Here is a 17,536-nt window from a genome sequence, read left to right as displayed (position 1 = left end):
AATTGCGTAACTTCTCAACTATCAATGTATTGATACGGGTTCTTCTCCATGTTGTTCGGCTGGTTACTATCTTCATTTCATATGTTGAGGCCGAAGGCTAACTTTGTGAGGAAGCTCTCCGAATACGCCAAGTACCTGAGTTTATACAGTGAAAAACTATGTTGAACCGATGTTTCCCGTGTGATAAAAAACTGATAACTTCTAAGCCGTATGTCGAAACCGGATGAATTTCGGACAAGATGTATGTATCGAGGTCCTAGACATTTTGTATGTTGAATCCGGAAGCCAATTGTGCACCAGAAACTCTAGAATATTGCATAAAAGCGTCGGAGATCGACTGTGAATCAGGGTTTTCTCCCACTGTTCTACAAGATTCAAAAATTCATTACTTCTTTGTTTTTTACCGTATCGAGACGGTTCTCACGGAATTGCTTCATAAATTTTGTCGTCTATGATTTCCCTTTTTGACCCCAAGTTCAAACGGTATTCAGAAGATCGATTTTCGTCACGTTCTTTGGAAGGTGCGCACGAAAATCCTGCGTTTGAACTTTTCGCCTCAAATCACCAGTCGATTCTCGTCATTCGAACGCACGTAACTTTTGTGTCGTTTATCCGATCGAGCCCGTTCTCACGGAAACGGTTTAAAAAATTACTCATCTTCGACTTTTCTTTGAATCCCGAGACCGAATTCCGCTCCAAAACGTGTTTCCTCGAGATCGGAGTTTAAGCGGCATTTTGGAGGAAATTTCAAATTCAAATTTTGGGACCACTATATATTCATTTTTCCTTAATTTTCTCTCTTTTTTTTGGGGACTCTCCATTCTCTCTCTTCACAAACACTTCTCTCTTTTTCTCTCCCTTCTCTATAGAATCAAATTGCATTTTCTTCTTGAGTTTTCACAACAACTTCATACAAATTCTCAAGAACGCGAAGAACATTCGAATCATTTTTCTAGAAAATTACCGAAATATCAATTGATCTCTCTCTGATTTCCGGTCCATTCTTTCCCGTGTTGCATCCTATCCGACTGGTTTCCTCCCGACATGGCTTCATCGATCGCAGACGCGATCTCCGCCCTTGACCGTCGCACGAACACGCGCCTCTGTCCTCGCGACCGACGTTGTTGTCCCGTGATCCTCTACCTCTCCGATTGCTTGTTCCGGCCACAACCCCGGTCAAGTCCAAGTTCCGATGACGCTTCCGTAAGCTTCCTCGTTTCCAGTATTGTTTCAGTTGTTTACAAGCTTGTTTTAGTTGATTTAGGAATTCAATTGCTTGTTTGGATCATAATTGGAAGTTGTGTGATAATGTTGTGAGTAATTGGATTTGAACTTAATTGATAATGATGATTATGCTTGGGATTGGCTAGAGTTGGGATAATGTTTGTTGATTGAATTGATAATTATTTATGAGCTCAAGTATGCATTTGTTCATAACTTTTGATACGTAGCACTTGTATAAGTTTTGTAATAATGGAAACCGCATCGGTAAGTGATTCCGGAAGCATTCGGATGGTTTATTTTTTATTTCGGAATTTCACTTTTGCACGCTTTTCGATTCTGTTTTTTTAAAAGGCTTAAAAGTCATGCTTCCACTCGGTTTTTGGCCGAACCGAGTTCGTTTTTGGGTTCCTTGGCCAATTTTCTAGTCACCTTGTGATTTTCGTCCCGCTCCGAGTCGGTGATTTTGACGCCTATTTTCCGATTTTATCGATTTTAAGTGTAGTTTTGTGTGAACTTTGTATTCTCACCTCCCTGTTTGCATATGCTTATGTTTGTGTGCTTGTGGATGTTCATTGTGATTGACTTTGCATGTTTTCGGATTAATTTTGCTCGCATCTTAAGTGGTAATACGTGGCTGCCCAAGACGTTGCTCCGTTGTGTTTACATACTATTTTTGCACCTCTCTCACTTCTATTCTATGATTGTGATGAAGATATGATGTGCTTTACTCTTTCTTGTTATTTTTGACTCGTTTGTTGAGATGTGCAAGGTACACCGATTGAAAGTTCCAAGCGCGTGATTGAATGCACTCCCCTTTATTTGTGGGGGTGCGTGTTCGCTATTCTACATGAGTTATGTTATCGCGAGTTCGTTATTCCACACGGATTCTTGGTTTCCCATTTCTCGGGAAATGTACTTTGTTTATCTATATTCATTTTTTATTTACGTGATGCATGTTCGCGTATACCGATGCCGTTGCGATTTACTTTAGCCGACGGTGTCCATTTGCATTATGGATTATATTCCGCCTTCTAACTGCGTTTGGTTTGGTTGATGCTAGCTTGTATGAGATTCTCGGGGTTTATTTTTTCTGCATTACTTGCTCATTACGGATTTGCTATCCGTTTGGTATACTTCTTAATCCTTTTACTTTCCCGCACTATCTGATGTCATGAGAAGTAGGATAGACATTCATCATTGATGCCATGAGAAGTAGGACCTAGACATTCATTGCATAAGTCCTACTATATAGGCTATGTTTGCTGGGAGTCCGTGCCATGTGGGCAGGCAATCTGATATGTTTGTTTATTTTTGTGCTAAAGACCTCCAAAGAGGCGTCCCCTTCCCAATACCCCTGATTAGTCCTCAAGAGAAGGCAAGGGGAGAGCGTCCACAATCGACCATCGTACTTTCGTCTGTGTCATTCATTGGCTCGCGTTACACGTTAACACCTTTGAACCGATTCCCCCGCTCTTGCTATCGAGTCGGTCATGTGGAAAAGGATCTTGCAATCGGATCCCCATGCATTGTCTAGCTCGCATCACCTGACGCTAATGATTTATGCTCTAACGCACAATGATTGATATTCCCCATTTCCGCACTTGCCTTGGTGACTTGATACCAGGGTTAAGGCAACATATTTCTAAATAGATGAGCTTGTTTGCATCGGTCAACATGGCCTCAAAGCTAAAGCCTTCCCCTATCCTACTTTGATTTAATATCACTGCTAGGTGCCCCCTTTCCCTTAACCAGCTTTGGTAATTCGATATCACTGCTTGGCCTCCTTCTCCTTTACCTACCGTTGATGCCATATCATCTCGGTAGGCGTGTGCTACTCGGTGTGAATGGATATTCCTCAAGCGTATGGTTGTAATTGATTATCTGTTTGATTTGATTCTTAATTGTATGTTTTGACTTGCTTTGGCTTGTCCATCACCACACAACGCATTCACAAGCATGATTGCACAACACTTGCACATGCCATGATATTCTATCCCTGATTTGTATTCTATCTCTGATTCGTATCCTATTTGTCATCATTTCCTCACCACTACAATGCCTGGTTGAGTTTGTATGCACCGCATTCACCACTATCCTACGTGGATGCTCGCGTTTGATTGTATTGCATTCTACATTTACGTGCATTGTTATCCTATACGGTCGTTACGTTTCATCTCTGTTATCCTACATAGACATTGCATTTCGTGTGCACCGTTATCCCATATGGTTGCTACATTTCATCTCCGTTATCCTACACGGACATTGCATTTTGTGTGCACCGCTATCCCATGCGGATGCTACATCTTCTCCGTTATCCTACACGGACGATCCCATTTGTGTACGCCGTTATTATATGAGGATGTTACGTTCTTTTACGCCCATCCTACGGTGTAGAGTGCATTTTGCATGATTACGTATTCCATGATTTGATATAGTTTATGTACAGCTCACTGCATACAATATATGGATTCTGTTATCTTATACGGATTTCCACGTACTGATTGCGCATTTCCTTTATACGTTCGATTATGTATATATTATTACATACATCTATGCTTCGTGCATATTCTATTGCACCTGTTTGTGATGGCACCTATTCTACTGTGTACATCTTTTCACGTATATTCCACTATGCATTCATCTGCATTGCTTGCGTGCGCTGTAGTTTGATACAGCTGTACACGCTCATCTATCGCATCTTGTATGTGTGCTCCGTGATTTGATATGGTGTTCACGTACTAATTGCGTATATTCCATTATTCTTACTTCTTCTCATGAGCACTATTATCCTATACAGTTGCCACGTTTATTCTACCGCACCCGGTACTCTAGCTCTGTTATCGCATATGGATGTTGAGACACCAATCGCGCACATGTTTCCACATGCATCTTTGCGTTCACTCTACTTTGTTTTCATTTATCCTATGGGTGTCATCCTATGTTTGTTTATCGTGTACATTCCCTTGATATGGACGTTATGTGTGTCTGTTCACTCTGTGCACTTTATGCGTTTACTTGCTATCTGTTGCATCATCATGCATTGCATTCTATTTTTTTCTTTTCACCCCTTTTTGAGGGGAACTATGGGTTCCTTGATCTCTCACTTCACGAAGAGGGTACGTAGGCACAAAGGTTCGCAACCGCGGCAGGCACAATCATGCATTTTTATCGTTTTTATCATTGATCATTCAAACTTTATACCATGTTAATGCATTGCATTTCAGCCTAGTTTTAAGCAAACCAACTCATTTAGATAGACAACTTGAGTGGATCCCGTAGAGTACTACGGACGTGTGGGGTTATAATACCTTCCCCTTGTGTAATCTTCTCTCTTGCCCTATCTCTTGGTCGCGAGACCATCAGATTCCCTTTTTCAAGTTTATTCAGTGTTTCCTTTCCTGCTTAGGATTAATTACATTGGTGGCGACTCTGTTGTTTGTTTTCTTCTACACCTTCTTTCGCATTCGTACTATGGATTTTGAAAATCTAGGGAGCAACATTAATCTTCTTTCTTAGATGCAGTCTTGTAAACACATTATTGCAAATCTTATTTGTTTGAGTGTATTCCTTGGGTGACTAGGTTTTAGTTAGATAAACTCAAGAAGATAAAGGCGGGTTGTCTTTATGGTGTCTGTAATTAGTTTTGGTTATAGTGGATTAAGTCATTTTTAAGAAGGAAATATCACCTTGGAGGGTGGACTAGAGGTACCTTTGTTAACAACAGACTAGGATAATAATAATTGTGTTATTTTCCTTGTTCATGTTACTATTTGATTGTGTTGGTTTTAAAAAAACTTTCCTTTTTCTAAATACAATTCAAACCCCTCTTTCTTGTGTTTCTTTCCACCTTCAATTGGCATCAGAGCTCCGGTTCTGTTCTTGAAAAGATTATTTAACACTAAACAATGTCAATTAAAGATCTAGTGTGAAACACACTGGCTGCTCTCCCACCACCAGTTGCTCATAAAAATGATAGAGATGACTATAATGTTAAAACTCATGTTTTTTATGGAGATAGATTTGATTATTAGAAAGATAGAATAGGGATCTTCTTTCTAGGTCACAAAATTGATCTATGGGATATGGTCATTGATGGCTACATACACCCAATAAATGCAAGTGGAAATAAAGTTGAAAGAAGAGTGATGATAGAGCCAGAAAAGATATATTATAAGTATTATCACAGAGCTAGAACTATCTTGTTGAATGTTATTTCATACACTAAGTATGAAAAGATCACCAACAGAGATGTTGTAAAGTCTATATTTGACTCTCTGAGGATGACTTGTGAAGGTAACACACAAGTCAAAGAAACCAAGATTCTTGCCATGATTCAAAAATATGAAGCGTTCAATATGGAAGACGAGGAAACTGCTGAGAATATGTTCTCAAGGTTTCAAACTTTTGTTGTTGGACTTAAGGTTCTAGATAAAGGATATTCTACTACCAATCATGTGAAGAGGCTCATCAGAAATCTACCTAGATGTTGGAGACCTATGGTAACTACACTGAAGTTATCAAAGAGTTCGAACAACATTTCTATGGAAGAACTGGTTAGTTATTTAAGAATTCATGAAATTGAGCTTGAGGAAGATTAGACCAAGAGAAAGAGAAAATATATTGGTCTGAAGTCTTTGGAAAGATCTAAGAAGCCAAAAGCTCTTCAAGAAGAAACTGGTGAAGACTCTGAAGAGGAATCAGAAGAAGAAGAAGATGAATTGTCTCTTCTATCCAGACATGTCAATCAACTCTAGAAGAAAAGACAAGGCAAATTCAAAGGACAAAGAAGGACAAGTGGTCGTTCCGAGTCTACTTCTGTATTCAAGAAATATGGAGATGGAAAATAACTCATGTGCTTTGAGTGCAAGGAGCCAGGCCATTTCAAGAATGAATGTCCCATGTTAAAGTAAGACATACCTAAGAAGAACTCCAGAGGAAATAAAAAGGGTCTAATGGTTACATGGGATGATTCATGTTCCTCAGGAGATGATTCTAAGGAAGAGCAGGCTAATATGAAATTGATGGAATGCACAGAAACTCCTGCTGAGACGGTTCAATCAGAACGAGAATTTGAATCAATTCTTAAGAGGTATTTGCTAAACTCTCTCGTTCTGAACTTGAATCTAGTTTATCATAAGTTATAGACAAGTATCAGCAGCTTCTCGACAAATACACGGATCTAAAGAAGATTCATGTATCTAAATCAAAGGCATACTATAAACCTCAGAAAGATTTTAAGTTTGAGTGAAGAAAAATTATTTTGAAAAACGACAACTCTGTGCCTCAAAGAAAGAGTCTCAAACCTGAGAAGAAAATTCTTTCAAAAGTATCTACAGGTTCTGTGCTATCATAAATAAATATGATAAGTCTTTCCATAAATTTCTTGCTAACAAACTGAATAAAAGCTTAATAGATTCAATGATTTATGGCATAAGCAGAAAGGAGACAAGGGGTATTGGTTATGATTTTGATAAAGAATATGATTCTGAAAAAGATGTTAAACCAAATACTCTTCAGTCTCATTTTGTCCCTTATGGTAAAAAAAATGGTTTTGTGCCTAAAGGTAAAACTTTTTCAAAACCTAAGGCTAAAGAAAAAACTCATTGTTGTTTCAACCATGCATTCCTGTATAAATATCCTGCACATAAACCCAAGTTTGTTAAACACTTTGGGAAGACTAACCCAAAAGAACCCAGAAAGTTATGGGTACCTAAGGATAAGATAATCTATATTGAAGATATCCTTAATCGCATAGTTGAGACACCAGTCATGATACATGGACTCTAGATGCTTACTGCACATGACGGGAAGGAGACATATGTTCCAATGCCTGGAACATAAGCCTGGAGGTGCCTTCAGTTTTAAAGGTGATCAGAAAGGGAAGATCATTGGCTCAAGAATAGTAGGTAACGGTTCTCTCCCTTCCATTACTAATGTTATTTTAGTTGAAGGATTAGTGCATAACCTTCTATCCATAAGTTAATTAAGTGACAATGGTTATGACATTATTTTCAATTAAAAGTCCTGTAAAGTTGTTACTCAAAAGGATGGCTCAATTCTTTTTAATGGAAAGAGGAATAACAACATTTATAAGATAAGACTTTCTGATTTAAAAAATCAAAATGTAAAATGTCTTATGCTTGTAAATGAAGAGCAATGCATGTGGCATAGACGATTGGGCCATGTTAGCATGAGGAGGATTTCTCAACTAATCCAGCTTAATTTAGTCAAAGGCCTGCCAAATCTGAAGTTTTCTTCAGATGCTCTATGTGAAGCATGTCAGAAAGGCAAGTTTTCTAAAACTTCTTTCAAAGATAAAAAAAAATTGTTTCAACCTCCAGACCATTGGAACTTCTACACATTGACTTTTTTGGACTAGTGAAAACTGCTTCTATCAATGTTAAGAAGTATGGAGTAGTCATTATTGATGACTACAGCAGATGGAGATGGGTGAAATTTCTCAGACACAAGGATGAGTCATATTCTGTGTTTTCTACCTTCAGCTTCCAAGTGAAAAATGAGAAGGATCTCAGAATTGTAAAAGTCAGAAGTGACCATGGTGGAGAATTTGAAAACAAAGATTTTGAATTTCTTTTATTCAAATGGAATTTCCCATGATTTATCTTACCCTATAACTCCATAACAAAATGGAGTTATAGAGAGGAAGAATAAGACTCTGCAAGAAATGGACAGAACCATGATCAACGAGACTAATGTGGCTAAGCACTTCTGGGCAGAGGCATTCAACACAACATGTTACATTCTGAACACGATCTCTATAAGATCTATTATGGGTAAGACTCCCTATGAATTGTCGAAGAATCTAAAGCCCAATATTTCATATTTTCATCCTTTTGGATGTTCTTATTTTATGTTGAACACTAAGAAGAATGTGAGCAAGTTTGATTGTAAGGCACATAAGTGCATCATGTTAGGATACTCTGAACGCTCAAAAGGATATAGAGTATATAATAATGAGACACGAACTATTGAAGAATCAATCCATGTCAGATTCAATGATAAGGTTGACTCTGGAAAGTCAGAGCTAGTTGAGAAATTTTTAAATATGAAGATTACATATTCAGGATCTAAAGGCAAAACTTTAGAAGCCAAAGGTCCTAAGGCAAGGGACTCTGAAGGTCCTCAACTAAAAGTTGTTGATTCCTCTAAGGAAGCATAAACAAAGATCTTCACATTCTTAAGAATTAATTTTGGGAGACAAATTTGAACCCTTCGGTACCAGATCCTCATTCAAAACAAGGTGTTGTAACTTTAGGTACATCCATAACCTATAATTTTTCTCTTTAGCTACACCCATAACCTACAATTTTTCTCTTTAGGCTCAAAACCTTCAACAACCCTAAAACCCTTTGTTCTTCATCAACAATGGCTTCACAACAAAGTGTTGTAACTACTTAAGAAACTCAACAACAAAGTGTTGTAACTACTCAAGAAACTGCTCGTGGTTCTTCTTCATCATTGCAACAACAACTATAAATTCTCTATCTCCTTCAAGTCGGTTCATCAATATCTACTTCAGGTTAACAATTGCACACTAAATATGGTTATGATGCTCCTGAACTTACTTTGTCTACTCCAGCAGATAAACTGGAAGTTCTATGTGAACTCTTGATTGAATTTGACAACATGAAATATAATGAAATTGATCTTTTAACTACTATCAAATTTCAACTTTGGGAATAGTTCTTCAACCGTCTTCAAGGTCCAATCTTCTATCATCTGGTTAGAGAATTTTGGATTCATGCCAAGTCTTCACTATTCCAGGTTGCTTCTTTCGTGTTTGGAAATAAGATTATTATTTATGAGAAACTCATCGCCAAACTCATTGGTCATGATGGGTGTGGAATGAGATGTGAACAAATGGTGGAAAAGGAATATAAATTGACTAAGATTTCTAAAGTGATTTTCTCCTTTGGAAAACACTCAAGCAAGATCATGGATCTTCACCCTAAGCTAAAAGTCTGGGCTAGAATTATTTTGGGATGTGTGGATTATCTCATCACTTGCATTGGCTTTGGAATCACATCTTGGCATCCTCTTTACCCCTCACTCATTGGGTTTGCATTGGGAGACATCACCAAGAACTTGTGATTGTATCATACTTTGTTTTTCTTTGTTTACTAACCAAAATACCAAAAATATGTTTATGTGTAGCTTTGTTTCTTTTGTAGGTTGTGTGTGTATGTATGTCCACATGTGCCTCATCAATCTCATAACTAGGGTTTGAGACCCTCATGGCAAGAGATGAATCAAGAGAAGGTCCACATTAGTTCTAAGTATCATATATGGATCCCCATGTTCTTTATTTGTCATTTAGATCATGAATTCATTAAGATTTTGAATCTTGTTTGCCTTGGAAACCCTAATTCATCTGGGTATCTTGAGTGACTTCCTCAGCAAGTTTCTTCATCAATTGGTCAAAGATATAAAATGATACTCCATTATACATCATCTTAAGAATATATGATCCTCCATGAGCCCCAAAGATCAAGAGAACTTCAAGTTCGCAAGGTGGTTCAAAGAGGTTGACCAGAAAAAGTCAGCTGGTCAAAACTGGGGTTCCCTAGACCCTATCTCCTACAATTTTTGTCATATGTGAAGCTAGCAAAAATATACCCGAACGTATCGCACGCTCGAACATACAACAGAGTCGCCATCGAACTTTATTTATTCCCAAAGTAAAGGGAAAACATCGATAAAACTCGGGGGAAAGAGATATGATGGGTAAGGAAGTCGGTTATGCAATCGGAAGATATTAGCACCCCTAACATCCGTGGTACTCCAAAGGAACCGTTTTGATTGTCCTTGCTCGCATGGGTGTAATATCTAAAGATTATTCACGAAATAATGTGGGAAAAGGAGAGAAATAGATAAAGTGCTCTGTGAGGATTATGGCCCTCATGCCTATGTATCCTCATAGTGCAATAAGGAATTTAGAGCTTCGTAGTTTAAAGAACTAGTGGTGGGAGATGAAAAGAAGTTGTGATCAAAGTATGGTCTAAGTCAAAGGATTGTGTTTTGAACTCTGACAATGGTGAAAACATGAACCCAAGAGTAAGGTGGCTCTTACCATTATGTGGGCTAGCATGGCTGTTGCTATAAAGTAATGTCGAAAATATGAAGAAATAAGTGTTTGAGGGTATGACCCAAACATCTCTTGGTTCACAAGGGGACGCAAGAAGGAGCACAAAGAGGTAGTGTATTTGGCTCAAAGAACTGGTATATCAATTGAGTGAATGAAGGTAGAATATGAGTGCATCATGGAGATGAACGGAATAAAGTGACCAAAGTCACAAAATTGAGTATTTGGTGACAAGTGGCCGAAGAGGTATTGTTTGAAACCGAAGGGTGAAAGTGTATTGGAATCCATAAGAGAAATGGGATTTTCACCATAGAGGGAAACGATGTTAAACGATACGTGGAACAGCATGGTTTCCACTATCTGATATTTAGCCCAAAAAGAAGGAATTAAATGTCTGGGTGCAAGCCAAACAACTCTAGGGACAAATGCGGACTACCGCTACATCGTCCTAAAGGGGTGTATATGGATCTCCAAGGAGAGTTGTATTTCGATGTCGAAGGAATCGTATGTCACTAGGGTGAACGATTTATGATCGAATGTAGATAATGGATCATGAAAGATATGAATGATTCCATAAGGCGGAAGGAATAATTAGAAGTGTGCTCGCCAAGGATTCGTATCCTCGTGCCTATGTATTCTCATCGTGCAATGAGAAAATCAAAGCAATTGTAGTTCGCGGAACCACAATAATAGAGAGAGATAAGGGTGATGAAAAGTATAACATGTACCAACATAGTGGTATCAAGGGAACCCCCAAATGGATGGAACTCAGAATTAAAGAGTAAACAGGCATCTACCAGTACGTGGGCTAGCATGGATGCTGCTATAGGGTAAAGCCAAAAAAAAGATTGAATTAAGTGTTTGGGTGCCAGGTAAACAAACTCTTAATTCACAAGATGGATTGCCGCTATATCGTCCTAAAAGGGTATATGTGGGGCCCAAGAAAAAGTATTATTGAATACAAGGAATCAGTATGTCACTGGATGGCGAACAAACAGTTCGAGATCAAAGAAGAAGAATCTTGGATCCAAGAAGAGATAGACTCTAAATCAAAGAGCAAGGTGGTGTTTAAACCCAAAAAGAATGAATTAAGTGCTTGGAGATAATCCAAACAACTCTCGATTGATGAGGTGGACTGCCGTTATATCGTCCTAAAAGGATGTACAAGGAGTACAATGAGAAGTATGTTTGATCTCAAAAAGATGGTATTGATTTATGAATGAAGAATAATGTTTTGATTTATAAATAGGGTAGCTCGCGAAGAAACTGGGTTCTCCTTCCTACGTATCCTTATAGTGCAATAAGGAAATTAGAGCTTTCGTAATTCAGCCCACTAGGGATGAAAGCAAGGATGTTTAAGGAGGCAAGAGGATATGATTGATTGATTGATTGAAGGAGTGGGATAAACTTGATGGTTATTTGATAAGAATCACACTAAAGTCTATGAGTAAAGGCGGATACGATAAGCAACGGGCCAAATGTCCCTCACCCAAAGATATCCATAATGAGTGTAGGAAAGCTCCAGTCTCATTCCTTCTTTACTACTTAAGGCTCGTGGCATGTAATTCTCATCTCAACTTTCAAGTTGCTAGAGGAGAATCTTTGTTATTGTTTCTTGTATTGATGATGAAGACCTTATCAATCGTTCGATTCGAATTGCACTAAAGTCTATGAATGAAGGTGAATACAATGAGAAACTGGGTCAAGCGTCCCGTACCCAAAGATATTCAGAATGGGGGTAGGAACTCTTCAGTCTCATTCCTTATCCATTGCTTAAGGCTCGTATCATACAACTTGAATCATGATTGATAAGTTGTTGATATAGTCATTACTTATTGCATTGCTTTGTAGTCAGAGAGACTTATCAATCGTATGATTTGAATTGTACTGAAGTCTATGAATAGAGGTGAATACGATGAGCACTGGGTCATTCGTCCCATACCCAAAGATATTCAGAATGGGGGTAGGAATTCTTCAGTATTATTCCTTCTCTATTACTTAAGTCTCATGCCACGCAATCCTAACTTTGATTTAACAAGCTCTTGAAGATGCCACCTTTGATATGCTTGTATTATCCACTACTTAGTATGACTGAGGATGCCTTGATTGAAGATCTTGACTTGAGGCCTCGAGCTCCACAACTTATAGGAAAAGCCCTATTAAGTGACCAAGGGTGTTTTGGTCACTCAATTTATACTATGGGATTATACAATGTCAAATGATTTAATTGATCAAAATTGCTTTTGATCAATCTGAATCGGAGGGTTTGATTTGATTGGAAATTAAGATTAAACATAATCTAAAGATGAGAATTTAATCAAACTATCCTAAGGGATCATGATATAGTGGTTCAAACTTGAATAAAATTTTATGTTTAAAATTCTAAGGGAACATGCAATTGTTTATAAAAAAATCAGATTAAACTTCTAAGTCAGAATTAGTGCTAAAGGAGCATATCATGTTATATGGCTAAAAACGACAAAATAAACCCCTAAGGGTAAAATGATCATATCACAAAATATTGATAGTGGATTAATTTTCTAACCATGAAAATTAATAGAAACAATTAAAACAAAAACAAATCTAATTATTCTAAAAATCTAAAAACATCTAATTCTAGTTATTTCTAATTAACCTAATTAGGTTAATCCTAGTGAACTAAAATCTAAAAATTCTATTATTAAGATTAAAGGATTAATTACCCTAATCAAGATTTATGACTTAGCTAAATTCTTAAAACTAAGTAATTCTAGAGTTCTAATTAGGCCTACATTTCTAATTAATTTAATCAGGAATATAATCAACCAAAGATTAGTCTTAATTCTAATTCTAATTCTAATTCTAATTCTAATTATAGGCATAATTATAAATTAAAAAAATAAAAAGAGACAAGAATGCATCAATTAGTAAAAAACCTGATTCAATCGGACTAGGCCCACAAGTCTAAGCCCAATGCAACCTAAAATGGGCTCAGGGGTGTGGAATGATGTTCCACGGGTGTGAGTAACAAACTCGGGCCTCAAACTTAAGTATGATCGACCCATTGGTAAACCTGGCCCATGTATACACACTCAAAACTCTGATTCAGCGTACATGTTCACTCATTCGGCCGTCTTCACGCGCTTCCTCTGCTCCCTTCGACAAACACTCAAACACAGAATCCATAGAGAAGAACAAAAGTATTAAATTCTCCAATACCTGAAATCGGACTCGTCCTCTTCGAATTAACTTGAATCAACATCAATCGTGCACTTCGCATTCAAGCATCTTGATTCAGCAGAAGATTCACCGAAACAAAGTTATGAACAGATAACGACTCTTAACCCTCCTCAGTTTCAATCTTTCCTTCTTCTTCTCCAACTCGTCGAGATCATATGCGTTACATTTGGAGTTTATGAATTGTTTCGCGATTGGTGACATAATATGGTATTGCAACGCGTAAGAATCATTAGTTGGCAGAAAGAGAGCAGAAGAAAGCTAAACGAATTGGACTCTGATACAGTGGCTTCAGTGTTGTCAAAGACGTTTGCATGTGATTCTCTTTCTCTTCTGTGCGAATCTCTTATGCTACATTTTTGCTTCTTGTCTTTGGATTGATGCTTCCTATCCTTCTTCTTCCTTATCGCTGTTGGTTTCCGTTGCAGAGATCGCGAGAATGGTTATGGTATGAAATCGCAATTCTAATGCAAAAGATATGATGCAGCAGATGATGGATTCAGAAGGAAGATGTCGGCGATGCAGGACCTGTATGAGGATGAGGGTGCAGTAGAGAATTTAAGGGATTGGAGAGGGATGGGTGGATTTGAAGATTGAAGGTCTTTGCTGCAGAGTGAAAAGATCCTGCTGCTAGTGAAAAGACTCTCGTTGCAGAAGGAAAGCTCCTCTTGCAGAGTGAAGGTAAGCCTCTTTTATACTTCTCTCCTCTTCCTTCCTTTCAATTTCTCTATTTTTAATCTGTTAGAGTATAAAAGTTAGTTAGGTTAGTTGTGCAGTTAGTTATAAAATGTTTATCTTAATTTGGTTAAGCAGTTAGGTTGGTTAAAATGTGGTTCAAAATTGTTAGTTACCAGTGAGGTTGTTAGAAGTTGGTTAGGGGTTGTCATATAGTTCTGTTATGAAATCTACGGTTTTTATTGAGTTCTGGAAGTTATGGAGAAGGTTCCACTACCTTTCTGTTATGACAACTTGCTTCTTCCTTTTCTACTTTTCCCGTTTCCTATTACTGTGAGGGATGATGCTTTTATCTCCTTTATTTCTCTTGCAGGGTTTGGAAGTTTTATTGGTTATTGATAAGTTAGTTAGAAAAACGGTTGAGAGTAGTTATAAGAGAGTCTGGTTCAGGTCAGTTAAGGGTTACGATGTTAGTTACGCATTTCGGTTAGTTCCCGAAAATACTTGTTAGTCTCCTATTAAAAATAGTTAGAAATTGACAAAAAATACTTGGTGTTACTTGTTATATCCGTTATTTGCTTCTGATTTCTTCCTAGCCAATTAATTGGAAATTCAGTTTCAAAGTGTAGATTACATCAGACCCGGTTGCTACGGATGGTTAGTTGCTAACTTACTTTCATGGTGGATTTCCAAATGGAGATAATTCCAAATGGTTAGTTCCAAGAATCCTGTTAAACTAACTGTCTTGAGAATTAGTTATATGTTAAATTCCAGGTTGTCAATTCTATTAGGAGTTAAGCCTTGTCGTTGCAAAAAAAATCAAGTCATTCAAAAGATATGATTTACTGTCAAATAACTGAACCTAACTTGTTATTTTTGAAAATTGTGAAACAAGAATTCGACTTGATCTCGTCCCATGACCTTGATAAAGGTTGCTTAGCTTGTACATTATGAGTTGTCGCTTCAGGAATTTCACCCAGGGCCATGTTTGGATAAGCCAGATGCTATTGGTAGCTATCGTGGGATGTTAATTTGGTAATGTGAATGTAAATGGTGAATGTTGTCAGCGAAGAGTTATGTTGTTACGAACAAATGGCTATGTCTATGGTATGTACCTTATTTGTGCTTCCTTGAACTATGGTCGACTTGGATATACGTTGGATTGTTATGATGCTTAGTGAGTGTGTATGACCGTTGTGAAATCGTGATATAGCCGTATGGTTCTGTTTGGGCTTGTAGCTAATAATTGGTTGTTCTGTTCATGGGAAAACAATGCCAACTTGGATGAGGTTCTGCTTATGCTGTTGTTGTTTTTTGGTTAATTCATGTCTGAAATGATATGGACTTTTATGATGCAATTCCCATTCTATTTTGTAGGTTAATGGTCATGTTGCAGGATGGTGTAGCAAGGTTGGTCATGCATCTAGACTACTGTTTGGTTCAGTTAGAGTTAATATTCATATAAGTTATGAAATCGTGTTGTTTGGTAATTGTCATCTCATGATGCCTTGGCTTGAAGAATCCTTGCTATGCCATTCATGTGAATGTTACTGGCTTACTGCACTGTCTTGCTAACTGTCAATTATATGGATGTTTGGTGTAGGATTCTGGCCAATTTTGTTTTTGCCAGGTCGATTATTGAGGGGTCGAAGCTTAAATGGTGATGCAGGCTTGTTATAATACTGAACATGTATGTTCTGATTGAATAAATGGCAGTATGACAACATGTATTTTGGTTGGGTGAATGGCTAAGGGTTTATAGGTTATGATGAGTGAAATTCCATGAATGGTGAATGGCCATGTAGCCATAGTTTTGCTATGTATTATGGTTTGGAAACATGGTTACGATAACATGATGATTTTACTGACCTATGATTGTTAGATGTATGGTTTATTGTTTTGGAATGTTTCTAACATGGCTTGGTTGGTGTTTGTAGGATGTGCAAAGTGTAATGGTGGAATCAAAGGAATGACTTATTCTTGAAGAAAGTGGTGAAGCTTTGGAATTGGGTGCACAAAGCTACTTGGGTTATAAGGACTTGTCGTGGCATTTGCTATGGAATATTTTTGTAATTTTGTCATAAATTAGAATCAGAATATGTATGTTTGGGATTGAAACTACAATCTAATGTAAATTTTGGTTATGAGTTTAATGAATCTATAATGAGTTTGTTCTAATGAAATAGATATGGTTTTTGTTCATATTTGGAAATTGAATGGTTGTAATGGTTATAATGTTTGAATGGAAATTGTATAATTTTGTACATTGAATGGAGATTAATGCATATATGGTTTATGGAGATTGAGATGGAAATTAATGTATTTAGAAATACACATGTATGACTTATGATGAAATGGTCATGATTTAGAATGGTATGAAATAAAATGTGAACAAAAATTAAAAATAGTCACGGATTATATGGAATTGAATTTTGAACAAGAATATAGGGATGACCTAGATGAGTGGACTTTAGTCAACCAGTTGACCAAAAAGTTAACAGTTGACACTAGTCAACTATAGCTAGAAAATGTTTTGTAATTTCTTTGTATGAATGTGGAGATTGTAGTATGATATGTATGAATGGAAGTCTTCTTTGAATGAGTAAAGCTCTTATGGTTAATGCAACATGTTTTAATTCAAATTATCATTTCCCTCCAAATTTCGATTTGAAATCACTTTAAAACAAAGATATTGTATACACCATAAAACATGCATCAATACAACTTGAATGTATCATGAAATTGAAGTCAATGGATCATGAATGAAGGACGAAAAATTTGAATGCACTATGATATTTTAAACCAATGCATGAGTCTTGAAAGATCCATATGAGAACTTGAACAATCAATACTATGAAACGATAATCCTCTAGTGAACTTAATGAATGACATGATGCAGATCATACTGACCAAACAACCCCTCCCATGAGCTAGGGTTTCACAATCCTCTAACCAAACAAACAATTTCAGGCATATCTGATCAAGGTTTTAAGCATACACCAATCAATTAGGCTTACAACCCTTATGAACCAACAAGCCAGGGTTTTATGTGGATTGAACTCCAAAATCCAAGCTCCAAGGCCTCAAACGTCTATCAACTATGGTCTTGATTAATCGCCATTTCAAAAGTCTACCAATCAAGGTATTTGGACACCAATTACCCTTGGTTAGGGTTTTAAACCAACTACAAAGCTCCTCAAATACATATCAAGCCATGGGCCCACAATTAGGGTTTAGAAGTCAGATATCCACAAAGTCAATCACAAGATCCCTCAAGGTAAGGAATTAGGGTTGGGATGCACAGATGAATGTTAAGAT

At 37.3% G+C, this 17,536-nt stretch overlaps 1 long non-coding RNA gene across 3 annotated transcripts; it reads left to right on the top strand.

Moving 5' to 3' along the window:
- The first annotated feature begins 13,406 nt into the window (after window positions 1-13,406).
- On the top strand, window positions 13,407-16,401 carry LOC127119145 (uncharacterized). Of its 3 annotated transcripts, none has more exons than XR_007802665.1 (3): window positions 13,407-13,859; window positions 13,972-14,224; window positions 15,596-16,401. It is a non-coding gene; the product is annotated as an uncharacterized LOC127119145 (long non-coding RNA). The 3 variants fall into 3 exon arrangements; XR_007802664.1 differs by having other exon boundaries at window positions 13,972-15,908; window positions 16,156-16,401; XR_007802663.1 differs by having other exon boundaries at window positions 13,972-16,401.
- The last annotated feature ends 1,135 nt before the right edge of the window (window positions 16,402-17,536 follow it).

This window comes from Lathyrus oleraceus, chromosome 2 (assembly GCF_024323335.1).
Source record: "Lathyrus oleraceus cultivar Zhongwan6 chromosome 2, CAAS_Psat_ZW6_1.0, whole genome shotgun sequence".
Classification (NCBI taxonomy): domain Eukaryota; kingdom Viridiplantae; phylum Streptophyta; class Magnoliopsida; order Fabales; family Fabaceae; genus Lathyrus; species Lathyrus oleraceus.
The sequence above is the reverse complement of the archived record's forward strand: the minus strand, read 5'-3'. Positions and strand labels throughout refer to the sequence as shown.